The sequence below is a fragment of the Kogia breviceps genome, chromosome 7 (genome assembly GCF_026419965.1).
Source record: "Kogia breviceps isolate mKogBre1 chromosome 7, mKogBre1 haplotype 1, whole genome shotgun sequence".
In the NCBI taxonomy this organism is placed as follows: Eukaryota; Metazoa; Chordata; class Mammalia; order Artiodactyla; family Physeteridae; genus Kogia; species Kogia breviceps.
In genome coordinates this window covers 66,522,883-66,547,653 of record NC_081316.1, presented here as the reverse complement: position 1 = coordinate 66,547,653, position 24,771 = coordinate 66,522,883, and the positions used below count along the sequence as shown (strand labels likewise).

The window sequence follows — 24,771 nt, the reverse complement described above, 5'->3', positions numbered from 1 at the left end:
CTCCCTTCTGGCTTGTAGAGTTTCTGCTGAGAGATCAGATGTTAGCCTTATGGGGATTCCCTTGTGTGTTAATTGTTGTTTTTCCCTTGCTGCTTTTAATATGTTTTCTTTGTATTTAATTTTTGACAGTTTGATTATTATGTGTCTTGGCATGTTTATCCTTGGGTTTATCCTGTATGGGACTCTGTGTGCTTCCTGGACTTGATTGACTATTTCCTTTCCTATATTAGGGAAGTTTTCAACTATAATCTCTTCAAATATTTTCTCAGTCCCTTTCTTTTTCTCTTCTTCTTCTGGGACCCCTATGATTTGAATGTTGGTGCGTTTAATGTTGTCCCAGAGGTCTCTGAGACTGTCCTCAGTTCTTTTCATTCTTTTTTCTTTCTTCTGCTCTGCAGTAGTTATTTCCACTATTTTATCTTCCAGGTCACTTCTCCGTCCTTCTGCCTCAGTTATTCTGCTAGTGATCCCGTCTAGAGTATTTTTCATTTCATTTATTGTGTTGCTCATCGTTCCTTGCTTCCTCTTTATTTCTTCTAGGTCCTTGTTAACTGTTTCTTGCAATTTGTCTATTCTATTTCCAAGATTTTGAATCATCTTTACTATCATTATTCTGAATTCTCTTTCAGGTAGACTGGCTATTACCTCTTCATTTGTTAGGTCTGGTGTGTTTTTATCTTGTTCCTTCATCTGCTGTGTGTTTTTCTGTCTTCTCATTTTGCTTATCTTACTGTGTTTGGGGTCTCCCTTTTGCAGGATGCAGGTTCGTAGTTCTATCTATTTTTGGTGGCTGTCCCCAGTGGCTGAAGTTGGTTCAGTGGGTTGAGCTGGTTTCCTGTTTAGGTGGACCAGTGCCCCTGTTTTGGTGGATGAGGCTGGATCCTGTCTCCCTGGGGTCAGGTCCACATCTGGTAACGTGTATGGGGATGTTGGTAGCCTTACTATGATTCTAGGCAGCCTCTCTGCTAATGGATGGGGCTGTAGACCTGTCTTGCTCTTTGTTGGGTATAGGGTGTCCAGCACTGTTCATTGCTGGTCCTTGAGTGAATCTGGGTCTTGGTGTTGAGATGGAGATCTCTGGGAGATTTTCACCATTTGATATTACGTGGAGCTGAGAGGTTTGTTGTGAACCAGTGTCCTGAGGTTGGTTCTCCCACCTCAGAGACACAGCCTTGACACCTGGCTGGAGTGCCAAGAGCCTTTAATCCACACGGCTCAAAACAAAAGGGAGAACAATATAGAAAGGCAAGAAAGGAAGGAAGAAAGTAGGAAGGGAGGGAAGGAAGGAAGAAAGGAAGGGACGGAGGAATGAAGGAGGGAATAAAGAAAGGAAGGGAGCGAGGAAGAAAGGAAGGGAGGAAGGAAGGAGGGAATAAAGGACAGAAGAGAGGAAGGAAAGAAGGAGGGAAATAGGAAAGAAAGGAGGGAAGAAAGAAAGGGGAGAAGACAAAATAAAGTAGGGTAAAATACAGTTATTAAAATAACAAAATAATTATTAAAAAGAAAAGTTACTATTAAAGAAAAAAAAGGGGGGGGTCGGTTTAACCCCAGGACAAATGGTAAAAACAAAGCTACACAGACAAAATCTCACAGAGCAGCACCCACATGCAGACTCACAAAAAGAAAAAAGGGGAAAATAATAGTATATCTTGCTCCCAAAGTCTACCTCCTCAACCTGGGATATTTCGCTGTCTATTCAGGTTTTCCACAGATGCAGGGCACTTCAAGCTGACTGTGGAGCTTTAACCCGCTGTTTCTGAGGCTGCTGGGAGGGACCTCCCCCTCTCTTTGTTTGCACAGCTGCTGGGGCTCAGCCTTGGACCTGGCCCTGCCTCTGCGTGCAGGTCATCCTAGGGCCTCTGCCCTTCGCTCAGAGAGGGTGGGGTCAAAGGAGCAGCGTTAATGGAGCAGCTGATTCGTGGTCTCTGGCTCACTCAGGCGGGGGGCGGGGCATGGATGTGGGGCGAGTTCGCGGAGGCAGAGGCCGGCGTGACACTGCACCAGCCCGAGGCGCACCGCGCGTTTTCAGGGGGAAGCAGTCCCTGGATCCTGGCACCCTGGCGGTGGCGGTCTGCACAGGCTCCCGGGAGAGCCTGTGTGGAGAGTGAGCTGTGCTCGCACACAGGCCTCTTGGTGGCAGCAGTAGCAACCCTAGCATCCCACACCTGTCTCTGTTGTCCGTGCCGACAGCCGCAGCTCGCGCCCGTTTCTATAGGTCCTTTATATGGTGCCTTTAATTCCCTTTCCTTGTGCCCCAGGAAACGAAGAGGCAAGAAAAAGTCTCTTCTCTCTTTGTCAGCTCCACGCCCGTTTCTGGAACTCCTTTAAGCAGCCCGCTTAAATCCCTCTCCTCGCGCAGCAGGAGGTAAAGAGGGAAGAAAAGGTCTCTTGCCTCTTCGGCAGCTCCAGACTTCTCCTGAACTCCCTCCCGGCCAGCCGTGGTGCACTAACCCCTTCAGGCTGTTTTCACTCTGCCAACTCCAGACCTTTCCCTGGGATCCGCCCGAGGCTCAGTTCCCAGCCCCTCCTGCCGCGGCGGGTGAGCAGACAAGCCTCTCGGGCTGGTGAGTGCTGATCGGCACTGATCGTCTGAGGAATCTCTCCAGTTTGCCCTCCACAACCTGTTGCTGGGCTCTCCTCTGCGGCTCTGAAGCTTCCCCCTCTGCCACCCGCAGTCTCTGCCCGTGAAGGGGCTTCTAGTGTGTGGGAACCTTTCCTCCTTCACGGCTCCCTCCCACTGGTGCAGGTCCCGTCCCTATTCTTTTGTCTCTGTTTATTCTTTTTTCTTTTGCCCTACCCAGGTACGTGGGGAGTTTCTTGCCTTTGGGGAGGTCTGAGGTCTTCTGCCAGCATTCGGTGGGTGTTCTATAGGAGAAGTTCCACTTGTAGATGTATTTCTGATGTATCTGTGAGGAGGAAGGTGATCCCCGTGTCTTACTCTTCCGCCATCTTCTCGCTCCCCCCCTTGCTGTTTTTAATATTTTTTCTTTTTATTGAATTTTTGATAGTTTTATTTATATGTGTCTTGGTTTGTGTCTCCTCGGATTTATCCTGTATGGGACTCTCTGTGCTTCCTGGACTTGATTAACTATTTCCTTTCCCATATTAGGGAAGTTTTCCACTATAATCTCTTCAAATATTTTCTCAGTCCCTTTCTTTTTCTCTTTTTTCTGGGATCCCTGAAATTCAAATGTTGTTGTGTTTAATGTTGTCCCAGATGTCTCTGAGACTGTCCTCAATTCTTTTCATTCTTTTTTCTTTATTCTGCTCTGCAGTAATTATTTCTGCTGTTTTATGTTCCAGGTCATTTATCCGTTCTTTTGCCTCAGTTATTCTACTATTGATCCCTTCTAGAGAATTTTTACTTTCCTTTATTGTTTTATTCATTCACCGTTTGTTTTCTGTTTAGTTCTTCTAAGTCCTTGTTAAACATTTCTTGTATTTTCTCCATTCTATTTCCAAGATTTTAGATCATCTTTACTCTCTTTATTCTGAATTCTTTTTCATGTAGACTGCTTATTTCCTCTTCATTTGTTAGGTCTGGTGGGTTTTTGCCTTGCTTCTTCATCTTCTGTGTGTTTCTCTGTCTTCTCATTTTTCTTAACTTACTGTGTTTGAGGTCTCCTTTTTGCAGGCTGCACGTTCTTAGTTCCCATTGTTTTTGGTGTCTGTCCCCAGTGGCTAATGTTGGCTCACTGGTTTGTGTAGGGTTACTGGTGGAAGGGACTAGTGCCTGTGTTCTGGTGAATGAGGCTGGATCTTGTCTTTCTGGTGGGCAAGTCCACATTTTGTGGTGTGTTTTCGGTGTCTGTGGCTTTATTTAGATTTTAGGTAGCCTCTCTGCTAATGGACAGGGTTGTGATTCTGTCTTTCTAGTTATTTGGCATAGGGTGTCCAACATTGTAGCTTGCTGTTCATTGAGTTGAGCTGGGTCTTGGTGTTGAGATGGAAATCTCTGGGACATTTTCACTGTTTGATGTTATGTTGTGCTTGGAGGTCTCTTGTTGACCAGTGTCCTGAACTTGTCTCTGCCACCTCAGAGGAACAGCCCTGACCTCTGGCTGGAGCACCAAGAGCCTGTAATCCACATGGCTCAGAATAAAAGGAGAAAGAAAGAAAGAAAGAAAGAAAAAAGATTTTTTAAAAAAAAGAAAGTAAAATAAAATAAATTTATTAAAATAAAAATAATTATTTAAAAAAAGTAAAATTACAATGAAAAGAAAGAAAGATAGAAGAGAGCAACCAAACCAAGAAACAAATCCACCAATGATAACAAGTGCTAAAAACTATACTAAAAAAGAAAAAAAAAAAAGGACAGACAGAACCCTAGGATAAATGGTGAAAGCAAAGCTATACAGACAAAATCACACACAGAAGCACACACATACACACTCACAAAAAGAGAAAAAGCGGAAAAAAAAAAAAAAAATATATATATATATATATATATATATATATATATATATATATATATTGTTGCTCCCAATGTCCACCTCCTCAATTTGGGATGATTCGTTGTCTATTCAGGTATTCCACATATGCAAAGTACATCAAGTTGATTGTGGAGATTTAATCCACTGCTCCTCAACCTGCTGGGAGAAATTTCCCTTTCTCTTCTTTGTTTGCACAGCTCCTGGGCTTCAGCTTTGGATTTGGCCCCGCCTCTGCATGTAGGTCACCTGAGGACATCTGTTCTTTGCTCAGACAGGATGGAGTTAAAGGAGCAGCTGATTCAGGAGCTCTGGCTCACTCAGGCCGGGGGGAGGTAGGGGTACAGAATGTGGGATGAGACTGTGGCAGCAGAGGCCAGTGTGATGTTGAAGCAGCATGAAGTGCACCGTGTGTTCTCCCAGGGAAGTTGTCCTTGTGTCATGGGACCCTGCAGTGGCAGGTTGCACAGGCTTCCAGGAAGGGAGAGTGACCTGTGCTTGCACACAGGCTTCTTGGTAGTTGCAGCTGCAGCCTTAGTATCTCATGCCTGTCTCTTGGGTCCATGCTGATAGCCATGGCTCGCTCCCATCTCTGGAGCTCCTTTAAGCGGTGTTCTTAATACCCTCTTCTTGTGTACCAGGAAACAAAGAGGCAAGAAAAAGTCTCTTTCCTCTTTGGCAGCTATAGACTTTTTCCTGGACTCCCTCCCTGCCGGCTGTGGTGCACTTGCCCTTTCAGGCTGTGTTCACCCAGCCAACCCCAGTCCTCTCCCTGCATGCCATAGGTTTTGGATCATCGTTTTTTCATTGTATTTTGTTTCTTTGTATTTTTTTATTTCTTCTTTGATGTCTTCAGTGAGCTCTTATTTATTTAGCAGCACACTGTTCAGCCTCCATGTATTTGTGGTTTTTACAGCTTTTCCTGTAATTGATTTCTAATCTCATAGCATTGTGGTTGGAAAAGATGATTAATAAGATTTCAATTTTCTTAAATTTTCCAAGGCTTGATTTGTGATCCAAGATGTGATTTTTTCTGGAGAACAGAACCAGAGTATTTAAGTGACTTAAAGAAGTCCTGTAGTTCTCAAAATATTCTTCAATCACTGTCTACCAACACAGAAGTTTCTCTTTCTTCATATAATGAACGTCATAGATCTAAATTTATTTGAATAGCTTTAGGGGCACCATTTGTCCCCATTGGAATGGCAGGTTTTGCAGCAATCATTGTGTATGAATTATATAAATTGAAGAGAAGGGAAAATACTAAAAAGTCCATTTGCCTGATTCACATGTGTCTAGCAACCCAAGGCTTTTTTGCAGGAACAATGACTCTTGGTATGGACTATTCTATGTATCAGGAATTCTGGCCAAAAGCTAAACCTTAGAAGAGATGCTGTCATGGTCTTGTTGATAGTGTTTGCTTTAGTCAGACATCACATATCGAGGTTATATATTTATGTTGAAAATAAATTGTTTGAGTGGGTGAGACAATAACATAGTAATTTGAAACTGGCTTCTTTTTTTGTGGATTTGATTTGCCTGGTCATGAAATTATTGGTGACTAGTTCACTAACTATGTCATTCAGGGGAATCAAATTAGCACAAAAGAAACATGTCACTTTTACATGCACATGATAATGGTAAAATGTCCACCTTCTTAAGCTCTCCTCATGATATTAGTTCTAAAGAAGAGAACAAGCCAATCGTGAAATACTCCTAGCTGTTACAAAATATCACATTCTTTTGATGTTATGTAGGAATCCTATTTGCTTTATGGCCTTCAGTTTTTAGGACTGGTTGGCTCTTGAAGAACCCTTTCAGAACAATGCATAGAATATAATATTATAATATTATAAGCCTCCCCACACTGACAAATTGTGTGTGTTTAAACCAAACATGAAAAGCTGATAACAGAGATGCTTAGAAGTAGTATTTATTTCAGGATCATACTTGTAAATATGAGAATAACTTAATTATGGATCCTAGTTTTGCTCTTTTGTTATTGCACAATTTTATTTTGCTGCTGCTATTTTAGAATAATTTTTAAATGCCATCTTCAAGCAGAAATATGTATTTTAAGTGCTAATGAAAAGGTAAATGGAAAACACTTTTTAAAGTGTGTATAGTATGTTTATTTTCTAAGAATCATAAATGTTAAACTAAATAAATTATCTTTAATGGAAGTGATTAATGATTTTTGAGCAAGCTGATTTGGTCAGACATTTTATACAAACTTTGGTATACTACAGAATGCTTTATTGCATTTGTGAAGTTCTCTCATCTAACCTGAATTTATATTCTGTGGTGATAACATGGGGAATGTAATGTTAATAAAATGTGAACACTTCAAAATAAAAAAAACGAAGAATGAGGAGGAGGAGGGTTAAACTCTTGAAGAAGAAAAAAAAAAGTTCACTTTTTGTTTTCTAGCTTCTAAATATTTTCTTCAGGCTGATTTGCCTTCTTTGGGACTGAAGTCATTACAATTTTCTATGTTCTCCTTACAATGATCTAGGCTAATTCTACTTATGATTGGTTCAGGAATACATCAAATGGAGAACACAGAATTCTTTAAAATTGTTTCTGCATCTAATATTTTAATAATGAAGTGAATGAAAGATTATTCATTTTTAAAATGTGCATTTTTTTCCCTTCCACTCCACTCTTTGTCTTTTATACAGAAAGACTAGTGTGATATTGGACTTATTTTTTAAAAATAATGTTGATCAAAGGAATAAAAAATGTGAAGAAATTATTTAATTTATAAGAACTGATTACAGTTATCTTTTCTAATCTCTCATTTGCCACCTCTTTTTGAAATTTTGACTGTAGAAATGTAATTCTTCTTAGTGTTTTTAATTTTAACTCTCTTTAGTTTTTAGTCTGTTAAATGGAGGTTTTAGGCTGTTAAACCTGAAAATTGGCAATGTCCACAGAAACCAATGGAGCAGAATTATCTTTAGCTATACAGTATCCTAAAATTAAGAATTTAAGAAGCATTTGTTTTGCCATCCAAATAAGAAACACATACCAGAATGTGCACTCCCTAGCAAGCAGCAGGCACACAGACTGTGGAATTTATAGTAAGCACACTTTGCTATCAATACTTAACACAGGTGGTTGCAAAAAGAAATGATCCAGGGTATCACAGAGAACCTCTATGGCTCTCTGCCTTATACTTTTCAGGGACATATAGGGAAAATGTCTTTTTTTAAAAACTTGTCCATTAACTTGAATTTTTAAACCCACAAACATGATTCTATAAAACTGCTACAAAATCTGCAATTTAAAATGTTTGTAACCTTAAAATGCATACAGATTTGGTGACCTCCTTCTGTTTATTTCATAGTAAGCCAGATTCTTACTTTCCTTATTTGGACAAGAGTGTTATTTCCAAAGAATGCATCATTGAATTTCAAGGGATTTTAGGCTGTCTGACTCAATAACTATAGTTTTATTGGGCCTATCTTCAAACTATATCAGATTTTGGAGCAGTGAAGCATAAAGCAGAAATACAGAGCAGAACTTCTTTTATTCCACTCAGATGGAAAGAAGAAGGTGAATGGGAAAAATTGTGAACTACAAAACACTTAGAAAACCACAAAGAATTTTTATCTTGTTTTCATTTTCTTTTCTCAGAACTGTTATCCTTCTCCATCACTCAAAGACATAGTGTCTAATGCCATCATAACCGAGCCCAAATGCATTCCTTAGCAAGAAGATATTCAGGTAATTAGCAACAGTAGAAAATTCTAATTTAACATTGAAGACTGAACACCTGAGTTTTCATTAATCTTTTCTGAAATAGTAGGAAAATGATAGTAAAAATATAAAACAAGTATAATCCTCTCCCAACTTATACATACAAAGAAGGGAAAAGGAGTTAACAATGGAAGAGAGCAAGATGAAGAATGTATACTTTAGTAGTATTTGGCTTAGTACAAAGGGGATCAATGATATCTCAAGTCCTACAGAAGAAGGTACATATAAGAAGCAAGCTTATACACTCTAACTCTAAATATCAGTCTATTCAGAAAAAGAGAGAAACTAATTAGAGGATTAATTTACAAAGTCCAACACATAACTGAGAGAAATTTCAGAAAAATTACAAGAAGTAGAAACAACCCCATGTATTTTAAGATGGAAAAGATTTAATACAGTGAATGCTATGCTTACAGAACCATGAAAGGGAGAAAAATAGCAGATTCTAAACTGGGTATCTTGAAATGATATCAGCAAATATAAAACTAGCTAGTTAAGCCTCTGATGTTATTACTGGAGTTATAATGGTCTAGGTCTGGAACCATGGCCAAAGCCATACTAAGCTTTGAATCTCAGGAAGCTGAAAAGTGGTTGCCTAAATGTTCATTCCAGCAATTAGGAGGTTGGGTGAAAAATTCACCACTACTGGGCCATTTTCCTGATTCTCAGGAAACTAGAAACTGGAGCATTCTTCTGCAAAATTCTAATCTGATAGCCAGGGTTAATAGTTGCCAAAAGAAAATGGAATCAACTTCACTTCTGACATTCAAATCTTGAACAAGTGACTCTAATTGTAGGAACCTAATAATCACTCAGAATCTTAGTTGTGAGGAATTTGAAAAATGTAGTTTCTAGCTGGGTAGCCATGTGCTCATCTAAAACTCTATTATTAGAATAGATTTGGGAGGGACAAATAACTCTAGAAGTATACAATAGTTTATTTTCCTTGAGATATTGAATGAAAATGGCTCTAAATTTGAGCAGGTGAAACAGGGGGACGAAGTAACAGTCTATATACTGAACAGTGAGATTCCCAGTTCATTTCCTCCATTTAACTTCCAGAATGCTGGAAGCCAGGTTTAATGCTACAGGCATGATTGAAACATTGTTACCTGGACAAATTAGCCCAAGGGAAAAATGCTAAATGTATTGATATTTGGGAGGCCTAATGAAATGCCCAAAAGAAACCCACAATTTTATAAAATCTTACCACACATAAAGCTTCCAATCAGATTGTACTGCAAAACAGTTAAGTAAAAGGGACTTCCAATGATATTAGTCACTTTTGAATGCCTTTAATATGAAAGAGAAAGACCAAAATAAGCAAGCAAACAACAAAAACAAACAAACAAAAAAAATCCCAACAAGTAGTCAGTAAGCATTTGGAGGAAATGGAGGCAATATAGAGAACAGAACAGGGGGGAGCGAGAAGATGGCAGAAGAGTAAGACGCGGGGATCACCTTCCTCCTCACAGATACATCAGAAATACATCTACACGTGGAACTTCTCCTATAGAACACCCACCGAACGCTGGCAGAAGACCTCAGACCTCCCCAAAGGCAAGAAACTCCCCACATACCTGGGTAGGGCAAAAGAAAAAAGAATAAACAGAGACAAAAGAATAGGGACGGGACCTGCACCAGTGGGAGGGAGCCGTGAAGGAGGAACGGTTCCCACACACTAGGAGCCCCTTCGTGAGTGGAGACTGCCGGCGGCGGAGGGGGAAGCTTCAGAGCTGCGGAGGAGAGCACAGCAACAGGGTGCCGAGGGCAAAGTGGAGAGATTCTACAGAGGATCGGTGCTGACCGGCACTCACCAGCCCGAGAGGCTTGTCTGCTCACCCGCCGGGGTGGGCGGGGCTGGGAACTGAGCCTCGGGCGGATCTCAGGGAAAGGTCTGGAGTTGGCAGTGAGAACAGCCTGAAGGGGTTAGTGCACCACAGCTAGCCAGGAGGGAGTCCAGTTGAAGTCTGGAGATGCCGAAGAGGCAAGAGACCTTTTCTTCCCTCTTTGCCTCCTGGTGCACAAGGAGAGGGGTTTAAGCGCGCCGCTTAAAGGAGCCCCAGAAACGGGCGCGGAGCTACCGAAGAGACAAAAGACTTTTTGTTGCCTCTTCGCTTCCTGGGGCGCGAGGAGAGGGGATTAAGGGCACCTCGTAAAGGAGCTCCAGAACCAGGCACGAGCTGCGGCTGTCGGCTTGAACAACACAGATGGGTGTGGGACGCTAGGGTTGCTACTGCTGCCACCAAGAGGCCTGTGTGCGAACACAGGTCACTCTCCACACCGCCCCTCCTGGGAGCCTGGGCAGCCATCCACTGCCGGGGTCCCGGGATCCAGTGACAGCTTCCCCGGGAAAACACACGGTGCGCCTCGGGCGGGTGCAGCATCACACCGGCCTCTGACATTACAGGCTCGCCCCGCATCTGTGCCCCTCCCGCCCCCTGGCCTGAGTGAGCCTGAGCCCCCAAATCAGCTTCTGCTTTAACCCCGTCCTGTCTGAGAGAAGGGCAGACGTCCTAGGACGACCTACGCGCAAAGGCGGGGCCAAGTCCAAAGCTGAACCCCAGGAGCTGTGCGAACAAAGAGAGGGGGAGATCTCTCCCAGCAGCCTCAGAAGCAGCGGATTAAAGCTCCACAGTCAACTTGAAGTGCCCTGCATCTGTGGAAAACCTGAATAGACAGCGAAATATCACAAGTTGAGGAGGTGGACTTTGGGAGCAAGATATACTATTATTTTCCCCCTTTTTTTTTTGTGAGTGTGTATGTGGGTGCTGCTGTGTGAGATTTTGTCTGTATAGATTTGTTTTCACCATTTGTCCTAGGGTTAGACTGACCCTTTTTTGTTGTTGTTGTTGTTGTTGTTTTCTTTAATAGACATTTTTCTTCTTAATAATTATTTTTATTTTAATAACTATATTTTATCCTACTTTATTTTGTCTTCTCCCTTTCTTTCTTCCTTTCTTCCCTCCTTTCTTTCCTACTTCCCTGCTTCCTTCCTTCCTTCCTTTCTTCCTTCCTTCCTTTCTTTCTTCCTCCCTCCCTTCCTTTCTTCCTTCCTTCCTTCCCTCCACCCTCCTTCCTTCCTTCCTTCCCTCCACCCTCCTTCCTTCCTTCCTTCCCTCCACCCTCCTTCCTTCCTTTCTTTCCTTTCTATTTTTTTCTCCCTTTTATTTTGAGCCGTGTGGACTAAAGGCTCTTGGAACTCCAGCCAGGTGTCAAGGCTGTGTCTCTGAGGTGGGAGAACCAACCTCAGGACACTGGTCTACAAGACTCCCAGCTCCATGTAATATCAAAAGGCGAAAATCTCCCAGAGATCTCCATCTCAACACCAAGACCCAGATTCACTCAAGGACCAGCAATGAACAGTGCTGGAGACCCTATACCCAACGAAGAGCAAGACAGGTCTACAGCCCCATCCATTAGCAGAGAGGCTGCCTAAAATCATAATAAGGCTACCAACATCCCCAAACACACCACCAGATGTGGACATGCCCACCAGAAAGACAAGATCCAGCCTCATCCACCAGAACAGAAGCACTAGTCCCCCCAACCAGGAAACCTGCTCAACCCACTGAACCAACCTCAGCCACTGGGGACAGCCACCAAAAACAGATAGAACTACGAACCTGCAGCCTGCAAAAAGGAGACCCCAAACACAGTAAGATAAGCAAAATGAGAAGACAGAAAAACACACAAGAGATGAAGGAGTAAGATAAAAACACACCAGACCTAACAAATAAAGAGGTAATAGGCAGTCTACCCAAAAAAGAATTCAGAATAATGATAGTAAAGATGATTCAAAATCATGGAAATAGAATAGACAAATTACAAGAAACAGTTAACAAGGACCTAGAAGAAATAAAGAGGAAGCAAGCAACGATGAGCAACACAATAAATGAAATGAAAAATACTCTAGATGGGATCACTAGCAGAATAACTGAGGCAGAAGGACGGAGAAGTGACCTGGAAGATAAAATAGTGGAAATAACTACTGCAGAGCAGAAGAAAGAAAAAAGAATGAAAAGAACTGAGGACAGTCTCAGAGACCTCTGGGACAACATTAAATGCACCAACATTCAAATCATAGGGGTCCCAGAAGAAGAAGAGAAAAAGAAAGGGACTGAGAAAATATTTGAAGAGATTATAGTTGAAAACTTCCCTAATACAGGAAAGGAAATAGTCAATCAAGTCCAGGAAGCACACAGAGTCCCATACAGGATAAACCCAAGGATAAACATGCCAAGACACATAATAATCAAACTGTCAAAAATTAAATACAAAGAAAACATATTAAAAGCAGCAAGGGAAAAACAACAGATAACACACAAGGGAATCCCCATAAGGCTAACATCTGATCTCTCAGCAGAAACTCTACAAGCCAGAAAGGAGTGGCAGGACATATTTAAAGTGATGAAGGAAAAAAACCTACAACCAAGATTACTCTACCCAGCAAGGATCTCATTCAGATTTGATGGAGAAATTAAAACCTTTACAGACAAGCAAAAGCTGAGAGAGTTCAGCACCACCAAACCAGCTTTACAACAAATGCTAAAGGAACTTCTCTAAGCAAGAACCACAAGAGATGGAAAACACCTACAAGAACCACCTGAAACAATTAAGTAAATGATAATAGGAACATACATATCAATAATTTCCTTAAATGTAAATGGTTTAAATGCTCCCACCAAAAGACACAGAGTGGCTGAATGGATACAAAAACAGGACCCATATACATGCTGTCTACAAGAGACCCACTTCAGACCTAGGGACACTTACAGGCTGAAAGTGAGGAGATGGAAAAAGATATTCCATGCAAATGGAAATCAGAAGAAAGCTGGACTAGCAATTCTCATATCAGACAAAATAGACTTTAAAATTAAAACTATTACAAGAGTCAAAAAAGGACACTACATAATGATCAAGGGATCGATCCATGAAGAAGATATAACAATTGCAAATATTTATGCACCCAACATAGGAGCACCTCAATACATAAGGCAAATACTAACAGCCATAATATGGGAAATCGAAAGTAATACAATCATAGTAGGGGACTTTAACACCCCACTGTCACCAATGGACAGATCATCCAAAATGAAAATAAATAAGGAAACACAAGCTTTAAATGATACATTGCAAAAGATGGATTTACTTGATATTTATAGGACATTCCACCCCAAAACAACAGAATACACATGTTTCTCAAGTGCTCATGGAAAATTCTCCAGAATAGATCATATCTTGGGTCACAAATCTAGCCTTGGCAAATTTAAGAAAATTGAAATCGTATCAAGTATCTTTTCTGACCACAATGCTATGAGACTAGATATCAATTACAGGAAAAGATCTGTAAAAAAGTACAAACACATGGAGGCTAAACAATACACTACTTAATAATGAAGTGATCACTGAAGAAATCAAAGAGGAAATCAAAAAGTACTTAGAAACAAATGACAATGGAGACATGGTGACCCAAAACCTATGGGATACAGCAAAAACAGTTCTAAGAGGGAAGTTTATAGCAATACAATCATACCTTAAGAAACAGGAAACATCTCGAATAAACAACCTAACTTTGCACCTAAAGCAATTAGAGAAGGAAGAATTAAAAAACCCCAAATTTAGCAGAAGGAAAGAAATCATAAAGATCAGATCAGAAATAAATGAAAAAGAAATGAAGGAAACAATAGCAAAGATCAATAAAAGTAAAAGCTGGTTCTTTGAGAAGATAAATAAAGTTGATAAACCATTAGCCAGACTCATCAAGAAGAAAAGGGAGAAGACTCAAATCAATAGAATTAGAAATGAAAAAGGAGAAGTAACAACTTACACTGCAGAATTACAAAAGATTATTAGAGATTACTACAAGCAACTCTATGCCAATAAAATGGACAACCTGGAAGAAATGGACAAATTCTTAGAAATGCACAAGCTGCCAAGACTGAACCAGGAAGAAATAGAAAATATGAACAGACCAATCACAAGCACTGAAATTGAAACTGTGATTCAAAATCTTCCAACAAACAAAAGCCCAGGACCAGATGTCCTCACAGGTGAATTCTATCAAACATGTAGAGAAGAGCTAACACCTATCCTTCTCAAACTCTTCCAAAAGATAGCAGAGAAAAGAACACTCCCAAACTCATTCTCTGAGGCCACCATCACCCTGATACCAAAAGCAGACAAAGACGTCACAAAGAAAGAAAACTACAGGCCAATATCACTGATGAACATAGATGGAAAAATCCTCAACAAAATACTAGCAAACAGAATCCAACAGCACATGAAAAGGATCATACACCATGATCAAGTGGGGTTTATTCCAGGAATGCAAGGATTCTTCAATAGACGCAAATCAATCAACGTGATACACCATATCAACAAACTGAAGGAGAAAAACCATATGATCATCTCAATAGATACAGAGAAAGCTTTTGACAAAATTCAACACCCATTTATGATAAAAAACCCTGCAGAAAGTAGGCATAGAGGGAACTTTGCTCAACATAATAAAGGCCGTATATGACAAACGCACAGCCAGCATTGTTCTCGATGGTGAAAAACTGAAACCATTTGCACTAAGATCAGGAACAAGACAAGGTTGCCCACTCTCACCCATCTTATTCAACATAGTTTTGGAAGTTCTAGCCACAGCAATCAGAGAAAATAAAGAAATAAAAGGAATCCAAATAGGAAAAGAAGAAGTAAAGCTGTCATTGTTTGCAGATGACATGATACTATACATAGAGAATACTAAGGATGCTACCAGAAAACTACTAGAACTAATCAATGAATTTGGTAAAGTAGCAGGATACAAAATTAATGCACAGAAATCTCTGGCATTCTTATACACTAATGATGAAAAATCTGAGAGTGAAATTAAGAAATCACTCCCATTTACCATTGCAACAAAAAGAATAAAATATCTAGGAATAAACCTACCTAAGGAGACAAAAGACTTTTATGCAGAAAACTATAAGACACTGATGAAAGAAATTAAAGATGATACAAATAGGTGGAGAGATATACCATGTTCTTGGATTGGAAGAATCAACATAGTGAAAATGACTCTATTACCCAAAGCAATCTATAGATTCAATTCAATCCCTATCAAATTACCACTGTCATTTTTTACAGAAGTAGAACAAAGAATTTCACAATTTGTATGGAAACACAAAAGACCCCGAATAGCCAAAGCAATCTTGAGAACGGAAAAAGGAGCTGGAAGAATGAGGCTTCCTGACTTCAGACTATAGTACAAGGCCACAGTATTCAAGACAGTATGGTACTGGCACAAAAATAGAAATATAGATCAATGGAACAGGATAGAAAGCCCAGAGATAAACGCACACACATATGGTCACCTTATCTTTGATAAAGGAGGGAAGGGTATACAGTGGAGAAAAGACAGCCTCTTCAATAAGTGGTGCTGGGAAAACTGGACAGCTACCTGTAAAAATATGAAATTAGAACACTCCCTAACACCACACACAAAAATAAACTCAAAATGGGTTAAAGACCTAAATGTAAGGCCAGACACTATCAAAGTCTTAGAGGAAAACATAGGCAGAACACTCTATGACATCAATCACAGCAAGATCCTTTTTGACCCATCTCCTAGAGAAATGGAAATAAAAACAAAAATAAACAAATGGGATCTAATGAAATTTAAAAGCTTTTGCACAGCAAAGGATACCATAAACAAGACCAAAAGACAACCCTCGGAATGGGAGAAAATATTTGCAAATGAAGCAACTGACAAAGGATTAATCTCCAAAATTTATAAGCAACTCATGCAGCTCAATAACAAAAAAGTAAACAACCCAATCCAAAAATGGGCAGAAGAACTAAATAGACATTTCTCCAAAGAAGATATACAGATAGCCAACAAACACATGAAAGAATGCTCAACATCACTAATCATTAGAGAAATGCAAATCAAAACTACAATGAGATATCATCTCACACCGGTCAGATTGGCCATCATCAAAAACTCTAGAAACAATAAATGCTGGAGAGGGTGTGGAGAAAAGGGAACACTCTTGCACTGCTGGTGGGAATGTAAATTGATACAGCCAGTATGGAGAACAGTATGGAGGTTCCTTAGAAAACTACAAATAGAACTACCATATGACCCCACAATCCCACTACTGGGCATATACCCTGAAAAAACCATAATTCAAAAAGAGTCATGTACCAAAATGTTTATTGCAGCTCTATTTACAATAGCCAGGACATGGAAACAACCTAAATATCCATCAACAGATGAATGGATAAAGAAGATGTGGCACATATATACAATGGAATATTACTCAGCCATGAAAAAAGTGAAACTGAGTTATTTGTAATGAGGTGGATAGACTTGGAGTCTGTCATACAGAGTCAAGTAAGTCAGAAGGAGAAAAACAAATACCGTATGCTAACACATATATATGGAATCTAAGAAAAAAAAATATCATGAAGAGATTAGTGGTAGGGTGGGAATAAAACATAGACCTACTAGAGCATGGACTTGAGGATATGGGGAGGGGGAAGGGTAAGTGGTAACGATGTGAGAGAGTGGCAGGGACATATACACACTACCAAATGTAAATTAGATAGCTAGTGGGAAGCTGCCACATAGCACAGGTAGTTCACCTCTGTGATTTGTGACCACCTAGAGGGGTGGGATAGGGAGGGTTGGAGGGAGGGTGATGCAAGAGGGAAGAGATATGGGAGCATATGTATATGTATAACTGATTCACTTTGTTGTATAGAGAAACTAACACACTATCGTAAAACAGTTATACTCAAATAAAGTTGTTTAAAAAAAAGAGAACAGAAAAAAATCAAAAAGGATGATTAATATGTCATAGATTTAAGATTGTAAGTAAGAACAAAACACTTGAAAAAACAAAAGAATCATATAACAAATATGAGCTCTTGGAAATTAAAAATATGATATCTGAAGTTTAAAAATTGTTTTAAAATCCTTGTGAGGATTACAAGATAATATTAGAGGAAATCATGCAGAAAGTAGAATATAAAAATGAGCAAGTAAATCACAGAGAAAAGAAAACAAATGGGAGGATCAATTTACCAAGTCCAATATATAACTAAGCAGAAATCCAGAAAGAAAAATACAGAATAAATGTAAAAAATTATTAACAAAATAACAAAAAAATTCTCAGAACTGAAAGATATCTTTGTATATCAAAAGGTTCCACTAATTGTCATTTTAATGAATAAAAAGATGCATTGAGGCACCATTATCATTACTTTTTATAAAATCAGAGACAGAAAGATGATGATGATGATAAAAGAGAGAAAGAGAGACTGACAGAAAGTTTATACCCACCGGAATAGGAAATGGAATGACACCTGACTTTTTAGTAGCAAAATATTGAGGAGAAAATAATTTCCAATCAAGAATTTAATGGTGCATCAAACTACTCAAGTTGAGAAGAGAATAAAATAAAGACATTTCAGATATTCAGTCTTCAAAAAGTCACTATCCTCATATGCTTTCTAGGTCTCAGCTCTGCAAAATGCCTCATATGTTATTTTCTCTCGCCTTGGTCTTAATGAATTCTTCAGTGAGAAGTAGCTTGGAAATGAATAGACAAGTTTGTGAATACTTTGGTAGATAGCATTCTGAGTTGTTGCTCTCATAACTTTGCATATTACACAGGTCTTTTTAGTTGTTGAAACAAACCAAAGATTTTCCAATCTTGCATGATGATTTCAAACATGCAGATGTTAGAGGACTGCACATCTAGTTGGTCACTATTAGAGACTGGAGATACATCTATTAATTTCAGCAAGGTTTGTTTTGTCTAGGGAGTTACCCATGACATCAACTCAGCTAAAACAAACAATGACAACAACAAAAAAAACACTTTATGAAAAGACATTTTCAGCAAAAATTAAAGTTCCTTCTTTCCATCTCATCCTCTCCTGCCCCATAACTATACAATCAAAACTAGCAATGCATTTGTTTAGCACCTAGCTCTTAGAAGGCATTTAGGAACTGTTAACCAGCTAACTGCTGAACTCATTGACCAGAAGACTGCATGAAGGTAAAGCCTGGCTTGAGAATTGTATTCCTGGTTATCTTTCCTAATTCTACAGTCTTGGAGTAGTACGAGAAATGCACATAGCAAACAGCCCTAAAGGCCTCCCTAATTAGCAATCAAATCAAAGTATAGATTTGGAGAAAAAGAAATAGCGTCATAAAAGATCAAATTCTAACCTAAGCCATTAGTTTAGAATAATAAGCCATTAGGTTAGAATAATATAAGACCATCAACCTGTATATATGACAATTATGCATATGTCATATATATGTATATATGACAACCTGTATATATGACAGTGAAGTATGATCTGAAGAAGACAATAAATCCTAGAATAGGATGCCTGAAATGTCACTGTTACAACTTGATTACTTTTTTAAAACTCTGGATCTTGTGTTAAAATAGAAATTAAATTTAGGTCATTTGTACCTCAGTGTGATTTAGTTTCAGGTCCTTCTCCAAGACAGAATACAGGAGAGCACAATGCTTAGTGAAAACAAGGCAGAATGGGCATTCAAACAAGAGCTGAATGAATCAGAGAACAGCTTCATTACACAACAGTGAGGGAGCAGCTTCCTGGACCTCCATGGAGGTCCATGCCATGCTTGAGGGCCATCTGATGATCCATAGAAGCAGTTAATTTTCACCTTGAAGATCAATTTGTAGAAAAAAACTCTGTTGAGAAGAGGAAGGGTGACTGGCAGGTAAACTAGGATTTGTGTGGCTTCTGAACACTTGTTAAACATGTTGAAATTCCAGAGTTGTATATCAACCACTTAGAGATTAGAGCTGGAGATTAATTTAGATTTATGTAGAATTTAAGCTTCCATATCAGTCCTGAGTTGCTGAAGAAATGGTCTGCTAGGCAAAGCTTTAGAGCCAGCCCAGGGACCTGGACTTAATAAAGCATATCAGAAGGGTCAGAAGTTCTGAGGTGATCAGTGTATAAATTCTTAATCCCTATATACACATTTGATCATTTATTTATCACCATGACTCATCATGACCAGGTGTCTTGTGTGAATTTTTTTCCCCAACTTCCTGCACAGACCCGCCAGTAACTCATTCAGATTTTCCTATTGGAAATCATCTGAATATTACACTTCAGTGTTTATATATACAAAACTTGCTAAATACTGGATATCATAGGAGCTTGATCAATTTATCTTTTGTGTGTGTGTGTGTGTGTGTGTGTGTGTGTGTGTTACGCGGGCCTCTCACTGTTGTGGCCTCTCCCACTGTGGAGCACAGGCTTTGGATGCTCAGCCTCAACGGCTGTGGCTCATGGGCCCAGCCATTCCACGGCACGTGGGATCCCCTCGGATTGGGGCATGAACCGGTGTCCCCAGCATTGGCAGGTGGACTCTCAACCACTGCGCCACCAGGGAAGCCCCCAATTTATCTTTATGTGTTCTCATTTTTATAATTAAAATTTAAAACTGTATTTAGTTTATTAATAACAAACATATACTTATAAAAGAATAAAACTCCATAAAAGTTGATGCATTTGTGATTTTAGCACAGTATATATGAGATGAATTTAAAATGTTAAGAAATTAATTCATTATTAAAAGTTTCCTCTCAGACAAAGTCCAATGAATTATTTAAGTTGTGGCATCCAAAGCCACTACTGTACCCTCTTTCAGTCATTTACAAGGGCTTTCATAGAAGTTATTCCAATTTTATTATTTATTGTCATAAAAATCTCAATTACAGCAACATATAAAGACCTTGGTAAGGCAAACAAACTGTAAAGATAGCAAAATTAGGAGGCTTAACATGTAGGAATAGAGAAATGTAGTTTATGTAGAATCCTATTTGTTGATAATGGGCCTTTAAGTAAACTTGTTGGAAAGATTGAGATTATGGCTCTATTTTATAATTGGTGGAAGTGAACTTCATTGCTCTGGTTCTAGAATTTTGTATTAAGATCCACAGTCATCATTTCTCCCTTTAGCCTACAGAATTTCCTCTTTTGGATTTTATCATATGTTGTACCATATGCTGGCTTTTATTCTTAATTTGTATCATCAGTATTTCTTGCCCTTTAAATTTTATATTAACATATTCTGTGCATGTCCACTTACTCTTTTCCATTCAGAGGACTATTTTCAGCATGTCACAAGCACTCAACAAGTGTCTATTGATTGATTGGCATCATTGATACCCACATGTTGCACATTGATGACTGTTCTGAGCTAAGAAAAATTATTCTGGAATTCAATGCTAAATTAAACTATTGTTTAGGGAATTTTACATGTTTTTTCTTCTGAAGTAACTTATTGTATATTATATGTAAAGACAATCAGCATCTATAAAAACAAACAGAAAGCAAACAGCACTAAAATGACTTCCATTCTGATTGTCATTAAGGCTTACCTACATCTCAGTTTAGTTATTTTGTGATGTAAAGCTATCTTAAAGGGAAGTGGCCAAGATGGTAGAGTAAGAAGACACTGAGCTCACCTCATTCTATGGGCACACCAAAATTACAACTATTTACAGAGCAACTATTGATGAGAACAACCTGAAACCTAGCAGAGAATATTTTATACAGTTAAAGCTATGAAAAATGAACCACAGTGATATGGATAGAAGGGACAGAGATGCACTGTAGTCAAGACCCATACCCCTAGGTAGGTGACCCAGAAAAGGGAGGATATTTACAATTGGAGAGTTTCTCCCCAAGGCTCAAGGGATCCAAGCCCAACATTGGGCTCCCAAATCCCACATGTGCTTCCCAGTCCAGGGGTCCTACACTTGGAAGGCAAATCCCTAGAATGTTTGGCTTTAAAGGGCAATGGGGTTTCTTTTGGGAGAGACAGAGGACTGTAGAAATAGAGACACCACATTTAAAGGGTTCATGCAAAATCACATGCTCTGGGACCCAAGGCAGAAGCAGTGATTTGAAAGGACCCATTTGCTGTTCTTGGAGAGTTTCCAAGAGAAGTAGGAGACACCAGGGACTCTATCTACTCCAGGGACACTGGTGGTTCTGACAAGTACCATTTTGGAATCTTCGCTCTAGCTTTTAACCACTGGGACTCAGCCAGTCTGTACCAGTTCTGGGAAGCCAAAGGCCAAGCAGCTACCTGTGTGGGGATAAAATCTCACTCACCAGCAGGTCGGCTGCTGTAAGAACCTCTGAACTCCAGCTGCCCCAGGACATGGTTCCACCCAATGGTAGGATGACACCAGCCCCAAGTCACCCTGGGCTCTGGCCCACCTAATAACAGGCAGAGGCAAGCCCAGGACCACTGCAGCCTTATAACCACCTGTTTCAACCTGACCCCCCCACAAGCAGGTTGGCACCAGCACCAGACTCAAGATCTGCTGAACTCTGTCCTGCCCACCAGTGGGTCAACATTAGTTTCTGGACACTTTTGTGCCTCAGCCAACTGCCCTAGGACCTGGCCCCTCCCAGCAGCAGGTTGACACTAGCTATGGGGTCTTAAACCCTCCAGCCAGCCACCACAGGACATGGTCTCACCCGCCAGTGGGCTGGCACTATACCCAGCTTTCTGTATCCAGCTGGTTCATAACCCAGCCCTGCCACCAGCAGACTAGCACTAGGAATGGAAGTTCCCAGTTGGTGCAGCCAGTCATGCCAGGACCCAGCCCTCTCTACCAGTGGCCTACAGCCTTTACCCTAGTCAGAGTCTGACAACCAACTGGACCTGGGGCCAGCCATGCCTACCAGTACACCCACAGTAGTCAGTCCACCACAGCAGAAGGGCCCATGTAGCCCACATAGAGAGCACCCCTAGAGCATATAGTTCTGGTAACCAAAGGGGAGTGTGCTGCTAAGCCCCATATGTCATCTCCTACATAAGACCACTTCTCCAAGATTGAGAAACATAACCAATCTACCAAATACGTAAAAATAAAAACAGAGAATTAGGCAAAATGAGGCAAAAGAGGAATATGTTCCAGAGGAAAGAGAAATATAAAAACCCAGAAGAACTAAATTCAACTAAGTTCAAGATAAGGAATCTACCTGAAAAAGAGTTCAAGGTAATGATCATAAAGATGTTCAAAGAACAGGGGAGAAAAATGAATGAAAAAAGTAAGAAGTTAGACGTTTTCAACAGAGTTAGGAAATGTGAACAAGAATAAAATGACCTGAAGAATAAATAAAAATACACAAGAAGAAATCAAGAGTAGATTAGATGATACAGACAAATGAGTCAGTGGACTGGAAGACAGAGTAGTGGAAATCACTCATGATGAACAGAAAAAGAATTTTTTAAAAAGAAGCAAGCTTAAGAGACCTCAGTGACAACATCAAGCATATTATTAACATTATAGGGGTGCAAGTAGAAGAAGAGAGAGAGAAACAGGCAGAGAATACATATGAAGAACTAATAACTGAAAACTTCCCTAACCTAGGAAAGTCAACAGACATCCAGGTTCAAGAAACACAGAAAGTCACAAACAAGACCAACACAAAGAGGACCAGACCAAGACACATTGTAATTAAAATGGCAAAAATTAAATATAAAGAACATTAAAGCAGCAAGGGAAAAGCAACATGTTATGTACAAGGGAATTCCCATAAGACTATCAGCTGACTCTGCAGGCCAGAAGGGAGTGGCATGATATATTTAAAGTGATGAAAGGAAAAAGACTGCAACCAAGAATACTCTACCTGGCAAGCTCTTTTCAGATTTGATGGAGAAATCAACAGTTTTACAGACAATAAAAAGCTAAAAAAGTTCAACACCAAAAACGAGTTTTACAAGAAATGCTAAAGGGCATTCTCTAAGCAGAAAAGAAGAGGTCAAAACTAGAAACACAAAAATTACAAAGAGAAAAATCTCATTGGAAAAGGCAAATATATCATAAAGGTAGTAAATCAACTATGTATAAAACAAGAAGGTTAAAATATAAAAGTAGTAAAATCAAACTGTATGCATAATAATAAGTAGTTAAAGGATACACAAAACAAACTGACGTAAAATATGTTTGAAACAGTGATTGTGGGGGAGAAAAATTCAGGGTTGTTAAGATGTGTTTGAACTTAGAGGTCAATAATGTAATATAATCATGTATGTATATTTTGCTATATATAAACCTCATGGTAATCACAAACCAAAAATCTATATAGATACATAAACACAAAAAAGGGAAAGGAATCCAAACATTAAAGATAATCATCAAATCACAAGGGAAGAAAGCAAAGAAGAAAAATGGAACAAAAAAGAACTACAAAAACTACCCCAAACCAATTAATGAAATGGTAATAAGTACAAACCTATCAATAATTACTACAAATGTAAATGGACTATGTACTCCAAAGAAAAGACATACAGTGGCTGAATGGATACATATATGTTGCCTTCAGGATATTCACTTCACATCTGAAGATACACACAGCCCAAAAGTGAGGGGGCAGGAAAAGATATTCCATGCAAATTTAAATGAAAAAAAAGCCAGGGTAGCAATACTTATATCAGACAAAATGACTTTAAAACAGAGACTTTAACAAGAGACAAATTAATATATTACTTAATGATCAAGAAGAAGATCTAACAATTGTAAATATATATACCCAACATAAAACCATTTAAATATACATAAAGCAAATATTAACACACGTATAGGGAGAAATTGATAGGAACACAATAATAGGGGGCTTCAACACCTCACTTACATAAATGGGCAGATTATCCAGACAGAAAATCAATTAGGAAGCACTGACCTTAAATGACACACTATGCTTGATAGGCTTAATGGACGTATATTGGACATTTCATCCAAAAGCAGCATAATACATATTCTTTTCAAGTGCACATGGAACATTCTCCAGGATAGATCACAAATTCCTGGAAATGTTTAATTTTCCAAGACTGAGCCAAGAAGAAATAGAAAATATGAACAGAACAATTACCAGTAATGAAGTTGAATCAGTAATTTTAAAACTCCCAACAAATTAAAGTGCAGAACCAGATGGACTGAGAGTTGAATTCTACCAAATATTTTAAAAAGCATCAACACCTAATCTTCTCAAACTATTACCAAAAAGTTGAAGAGCAAGGAACACTTCTGAATTCATTCTATGAGGCCAGCATCACCCTGTTACCAAAACCAAACTAAGACATGACAAAAAAAGAGAAAATTATAGGCCAGTATCAGTGATGAACATGGATGTAAAAATCCTCAACAAAATATTAGCCAACTGAAGTCAACAATACCTTAAAAGGATCATATACTATGATCGAGTGGGATATATCTCAGGGAATCAGGAATGGTTCAATATTTACAAATCAAACTATGTGATAAACCACAGTAACAAACTGAAGAATAAAAATTATATGATCTTTTCAGTAGATGCAGAAAAAGCTTTTGACAAAATTCAACATAGATTTGTGATAAACGTTCTGAACAAAGTAGGTATAGAAGGGACATACCTCAAAATAATAAAGGTCTTATATGACAAATCCAAGCCAACATCATATTCAATAAAGAAAAGCTGAAAGCATTTCTTCCTGAAGAAGACAAATATGCCCACTCTCACCACTTTT

General features: G+C 39.2%; 1 protein-coding gene and 1 pseudogene across 2 annotated transcripts in view; both read left to right on the top strand.

The window, feature by feature from the left end:
• The window catches only part of GUCY1A2 (guanylate cyclase 1 soluble subunit alpha 2), a 477,302-nt gene that overhangs the window by 432,767 nt on the left and 19,764 nt on the right, over positions 1 to 24,771 (top strand). The window lies entirely within an intron of this gene.
• On the top strand, positions 4,779 to 5,815 carry LOC131759667 (HIG1 domain family member 1A, mitochondrial pseudogene; annotated as a pseudogene).